This window comes from Sander vitreus, chromosome 17, assembly GCF_031162955.1.
Source record: "Sander vitreus isolate 19-12246 chromosome 17, sanVit1, whole genome shotgun sequence".
NCBI lineage: Eukaryota > Metazoa > Chordata > Actinopteri > Perciformes > Percidae > Sander > Sander vitreus.
This window is the reverse complement of record NC_135871.1, coordinates 24,827,425-24,833,602: the sequence shown is the minus strand read 5'-3', so window position 1 is coordinate 24,833,602 and position 6,178 is coordinate 24,827,425. Positions and strand designations below refer to the sequence as shown.

Here is a 6,178-nt window from a genome sequence, read left to right as displayed (position 1 = left end):
ACACCTTTTTTCTTTTTGCTCTTTAATTCTCTGCCTCTCTCTCACCTCCTCTCCCTCCCTCTCTCTCGCCCCTGGGCCAAATAGACTCCCACATAATTCTGGATGTATACAGGCTTGGTGTTGTCACAGTGCAGTGTGTATGAAGTGGCTACAGGTCCAATTGTTGTGAAACATCATTGTTAAGTGTGAGTGTCTATGTTTGTATACCATATGTATGTGTTCCTGTGTGTGTACAGACCTGTATGTGTGCGCGTGTATACTACACTCATATGTGAAATACATGCATTTGCCCATGTGTGGGTGTGTGCGCGCTTACAAACGTGCATGTCTGTACAACTGTGTCTATCTATGTGCATGTGTGTGTATAGTAATAGGATTACTCCTGGCACAGAGAGGGGACACAAACTAGTGCAAAATGGAGGAGGTAGCCAGCAGGGTATGGAGCTTAGCTGGGCCTAATTGACTAGATCCAAATTAAATATGCCATCACCAGAGGTGTGACCAATGGATTTGACTTATTCAGTTTACAAAAATAGAGACCATTAACCCTCCATAGAATGTGCGTGCATGTGTGTGCTCGCCGCGATGAAAATATGGCGCCTTTGTTTCTGTCACAAATGTCCACAACAAAAGCAAAGACAGAACATCTCACATCGAAATGGCATCTTTCAGGTTTGAAATGCAGGGAGACGTGGTAATAGAAAGGTTGTGCTTTCTAGAGAGACGTGTGTGTGTGTGTGTCTGTGTTTATGTGTGTGAGTGTGTAAACATGAGGGCTGGTTCGCCGTGTCCAAGCTGCCTCTTTCCAGCAGCTGCTAGCCTTCCCAGCAGACCTTGCTTTAAACAGCCTCAATTTGCCTGCTGAATCTCGTAATTGGGCCACCAGAGGAATCCTCTGCGAGACGGGCAAAGCACGGAGAGGACGAGTAGACAGCGGAAGAAAAAAGAGAGGAGTAGACAGAAAGAGGGAGGGGCGGATGAAGAGATGGCGAGCGAGAGAAGCGTAAACGACAAGAGGGAGGGGTATAGGGAATAAAAGGAGGGAGGGAGGGAGGAAGGAAGGAAGGAGGAGGAGGGAGGGAAGAAAATACAAGCTGGGAGGGAGAGGGTGACAGAAACTCTACTCTTCCTCACGACTAGTCATGTCTTTACAGCTTTATTAACTAGCCATTGCTAGCTGCTAGCTTCCCTCCGTCATATATTGCTACTTTCCTTTCTAGGTCAATTAAATGTAAGTGATGTGTTATATTCTTTCATGACCAATTAAATTAATAGGTTATTACAGGAGGGGGGAAGGGGAACCGTTATCTTATTTGATTATGAGAGCACAGGTTCATTATATTTTATAAGCAATTTTCATTAGCAGAGTTGAGGTTTTGTTACCGCAGGGGCTAAATTGAGCGATATTGTGCTGGGGAGTGCTGAGCCTTGATACAGAAGGTGTGTCTAGCAGTCACACTGAAACATTAGTTAAAACTAAAGCCAATTAGTCCTGCTTAGTGAAGAGCGTTATGCTTTCTACCCAATGATGATTACAGAGCTTATATACCCTTGCGAAACAATACACCTGTCAGCAGAGATGAAGCCCAGCAAGTGATGCAGAAGTGAGCGGAGCCTTTAATAGCGACGAGAATGACTCTCGGATGACCCTTACCCCTTTTCCCTTCTTCCTCTGCCCTGCTTTCCCTCTTCCACAAAATTAGCCAGGGGGTGGCCCCTGAAAACTGCAATTTTCAGTTTCAGGACAATAGTTATCACAGGGTGGAAGAATTAATTATGGAGCAGAGTGTATGGAATTTGTTTTCTGGCCCTCCCCGCTTTCAGCTTTTCCCAAAATGTCGGGCAGAACGCTTGAGTGAACGCTGCCTGTAACCCCTTTGCTGCCGGTCTCGGCTGGAGACCCTTTGTCCCAGAATTCATTGCTCCAATCATTAAGCACAAATTTGTTAACCTTCTGCTGAGGGGTCAAGATCCCTCAACCCCCCAACCCCCTCAACTTCTCTTTCTGGTGGATGAACTTTTACTAGTAACGAACATTGGAAAAAAACAGGTCCCAATGGGGATTTTGTGCCCCCTCGTATTGTCCATGCGATTGTGTGTCCCTGTTGATTTGGCCCCTCAGGAATCCCCCTTGGGGTCTGAGAAAGGAGACCTACAGTTCAATGTATTGATTGGCTTATTAAGTGAAAAACCTTATTAACAACGCATGCTCTTTCAAGCACGCATAACGTTTATTAGAACCTTGACATGGATTTACTTTAGTCATCAGGACACTCTCGTTAACCAGGGATGCATATGCAAGCAACAAAGAACTTTAAGTAGCAATCCAACAGATTCTTGATTGTTTTGGTTTTTTGGGGGGATATTTTTAGTTGCAAATGGTCATTGTTGTGGTGTTTAGTTACTTGTCAATCAAAGAGTGACTTCTGCTCCTTAAGATTTCTGCTGAAGTTTTGTTTCTGAAACACTTTTACTGCAGAAAAAATACAACCCAACATGCTACAATTTTTTTTCAAAAGCTTGAAAAACAGATATTCAGTTGTAAGTGTCATGGATGATTGCTTTAAACACGAACATGGTCTGCACTCCATTTAAGCTAGCATCGCTGATGTCTCAGCTTGTTGTGGTGCCACAGATTACGCCCCACAATAGAAAGGTCAAAGGTTCGATGCCATAAGGACCAGAAAGATATGTAACCCCTACTACCTCACTCAAGAAGGAAACTAATTACAGGGGGCACAGCTCACATAATAGCTCACCCTTTTCTTACGCAAGTCACACCTATTCTCCTCCCAGGTGAAAACTGATAGATGAGGGGAATAACAAACGAGGCCTCTGTTGTGCTCCTGCTGCACCTCATTGTCCATTTTCCTGCCCGCCTTTGTGTCGTCTGTAGTGGCCCTCTTGTGTGTGTGGCGGACGCGTGCACGGGCCCCGGGCGCTCTCAGGTGAAGGGCGGCCGTGAGCCACACCTCTCCTCATTGGTTTTGAAAACAATGGCCGTGGTTCCTCAGCTGTAACTTTGCAACAGAAGAGATGGATGGCAGCTATTGTTGGCTGTAAAGAGAGGAACGTAGGGAGAGAAGAGGGTGAAGGTGGATTTGTTGACTTCATTTTTCATTGTTTGAGGAGGTTTGATGGCATGCAGTAGCTTGCATTACTTTAAAGCTTTAGTGCGTAACTTTTTTATATTAATGAACGTCCGTTACATTCAAGCCGTTGCCAAATGAGTTGATACAAAGCTAATTAAGACTATCAGCTCCACACAACTCTCTCTGTATTTCTCAGTATGTATGTTCAGAAACTGGTTTCGTCCGACGACTTTCGCGCGCAGAAAATCAAGTAAAGATAATTACCTCTTCTGAAGAGTCCATGGCTACTAGCAACTGCGTAGAGGAGGGGTGGGGGTGGTGCGTGATCACGGAAGGCTTGAATCATATGGACGCTCCGACAGTGTTGTTGTCATTACTTAGAATTCCTCATGGGGTGAGACAGAAACTACACACTATAGCTTTAAGGGGTTCCGGTATGTATATGTAACATGACTTTTAGATTTTGTGATTCAAGCTTTGCTCATCAGTAGTATTCTTTATAACAACATTGAATTGTATGTCATGTTAACACTAACCTGAAATAGTTTTACCTACACAGTCAAATGCTGACTGCTGTAAAAAGATTCTTTCTTTCTTTCAAAAGATAAATCAAAGGCTAATTTTAAGATTCCTTGTAGTCCAGTTAAACAGATTATCCAGGAAATGTTAAGTACAGTGGCTCGCTAACACTTCAAGTCGATCATGTTTGTTTGGTTTCTAAGAGTCCTCTCCTACTGTTAAAGTAGCATTACTGTGGGTGTAGGATTAACTCACTTAACCCTCCAATGCTCTCTTTCTCTCTCTCATACATCCACACAGTCTTAGTGAAGGGCATGTTTGGGTCAGTATTCTACCCTGCTCCTCCTCCAGGGACTTATCAGCAGGTCCTACCATGTTCATGTGCTATCGGCCTCAAAGTGTAACATGAGAGTCTGCTTTCAGAAGTGTGATCTATTATCGTATTTAATAAATCTTTAATGACATCTTACTCATTCAACAGTTTTCTTTCGCAGTCAAATGCTTTCTGCCCAAGTGGTGGAGACAACTTGACGCCAACTTGCTCGGTGCTTAATAACAATTGCAGGACTTTGCACATACACTCGAGTTTTTCATTTGTTTAACTTTATACATATACAAATTTACATATCACTGCTGCCCGGTGCAACGTTGTTGTCCTCTACAAAATCAGTTGACTTTGAATGAGTTTCAACCCATAGAGGACATAGTAATTCAAAATAACAACAGTGATATTGTCTGAGTAGAAACTTTAAAATGAATCCTCTCTCTGATCAGCCATTAACAGCAGACTCCGATCTCTTAGCCAAATGCAAACTTTCATTTACCTAATGCAAAACTGAACATTGATTAATCATTTTGATCTTCTCTTTTCTTCAGAACTGTAGGGCAAACCAGGGGGTCACCTGTCTCACGGAGGCCTAAAGGAGCATGGGAACAGGATCGTTGACTTCCTGATGACAACAACCAACAGCAACCCCTCTGTCCACCTCCAAGACTCAACTACATTTGATTTGGCTGATATCTACAACATGGAAACCTTCCATGACTGCCTACAATCTTTGTCTATGTATCCAGCGACGGTGATGCACAGAAGATCAAACTATGTCCAACCCAGATGACCCCCTGTCATGACAGATCCCTGCTTCTTATCTGGTGGGCACTAGACTTCGCCATTTTGCCACTGCCCACTAGGTTCACATGGATTCCTCCTTTACATGTGATTGTGATTGCGAGCATAGATGACACACGAGAGAAACACTGTGTCCTTTGCCTGTACCTTCAGCGAATGCAGCACCTGGTGATATATTCGAGACTCTTTGGCAAACAAAAGAGACTTCCTGTGAAGAGCACTCCGCTCTTTGGGACGATAGAATTGGACCAAGGAGAAGCCAATGTCTGTATCTGACAGGACACTAACAAAGCAAAAGAGGTGCCCTTTAAAAAATATAGTGGATTGAAACATGGAAGGAGGGAAAGCAAGAGAAAAGAAATTAAAAGTATAACTATATCAACCCCTAGTTTGGGAAGCGAGTGGAGAAAGAAAATATACTGTATACTGTTGTAAAATTACGCTGGACTCTCACAAGAACTGGGAATTTAAGTATTGTAAATGCTATTGTATTGTTCTGCATATTATGTTGTTTCTAATAGATTTTTTTAAAAAAGGATGTGAACTTTTTTCTCTTTTTTTCTGATTTCTTTCCACACTATGTGTGTGCCGTCTCTCCATCAAATTTGACCTCCTGCCCCCTCCCTCCATTGAATCACAATGCATTTTTAAAAGAAAAAAAGTGAATAAACAGACAATTCGATAAGTTTGTCATTTCTCCCAGGCCTTTATTTGGATGGTAAGAGAGTGATTCAGATGTCCTGTTTTTTTGTTTTACATACAGTACACACAGCCCGTCCACGTACATGCAGGGTGCAGCTAACTTGTATTAGTGTTGCTGCGTCTACACCTTGTAAACTCCAATTTTGGTGTTTTTTTAAAACATTTTCATATCAGTTGATTATATGTTTCACTACTGGTGAAAAGTTTTTATTGGTTTAGACAATTCTCTGACCATTTGGGGACATGCAACTCCCTTATAACTCATTGGATTAACTCCAAACACACAATGACATCAAGCTTAAAACAGTTTCTGAGAAGCTAACATTTTGGAGGTACATGGTTTTTAATCCAGTTGCCACTATCCAATTCATCATTTTATCCATTTCATCCACTGTTCACATGAGGACAGACACATAATGTTGGCGTCATCATGGCTAACATGATATAATAGACATGATACAGAGCTTCAACTAAAAAAAGTCACTGCGGATGGGAAACTACAAGTGTGTCCTACACACGTCGTTTCCTGTTTTTCTCCATGTTTGTCTGTAATTGAGGGCCTCTGAACGTCAATTCCAATGTCCTATTGATGTGTTTTATGTCACAAGGCCGTGCATTCGCATGGCCAATGGATTCTCTTCCCCTCAGTGTTTGATGCAGCCTGATAACAGGGAGAGGCTATGGGAAAACACCATTTATACCACAGTCCATTCGTTTTGATTTAACCCGATGATGT

At 42.6% G+C, this 6,178-nt stretch overlaps 1 protein-coding gene across 1 annotated transcript in view; it reads left to right on the top strand.

Annotated features, from left to right (window-relative positions):
- Positions 1–5,428, top strand: part of meis1b (Meis homeobox 1 b) — a 79,600-nt gene extending 74,172 nt beyond the window's left edge. Inside the window, exon 13 of the mRNA XM_078272968.1 lies at positions 4,488–5,428. The gene's annotated coding sequence lies outside the window, so the exon portion shown is untranslated. The remainder of the gene's footprint in view (positions 1–4,487) is intronic.
- Positions 5,429–6,178: the final 750 nt, after the last annotated feature.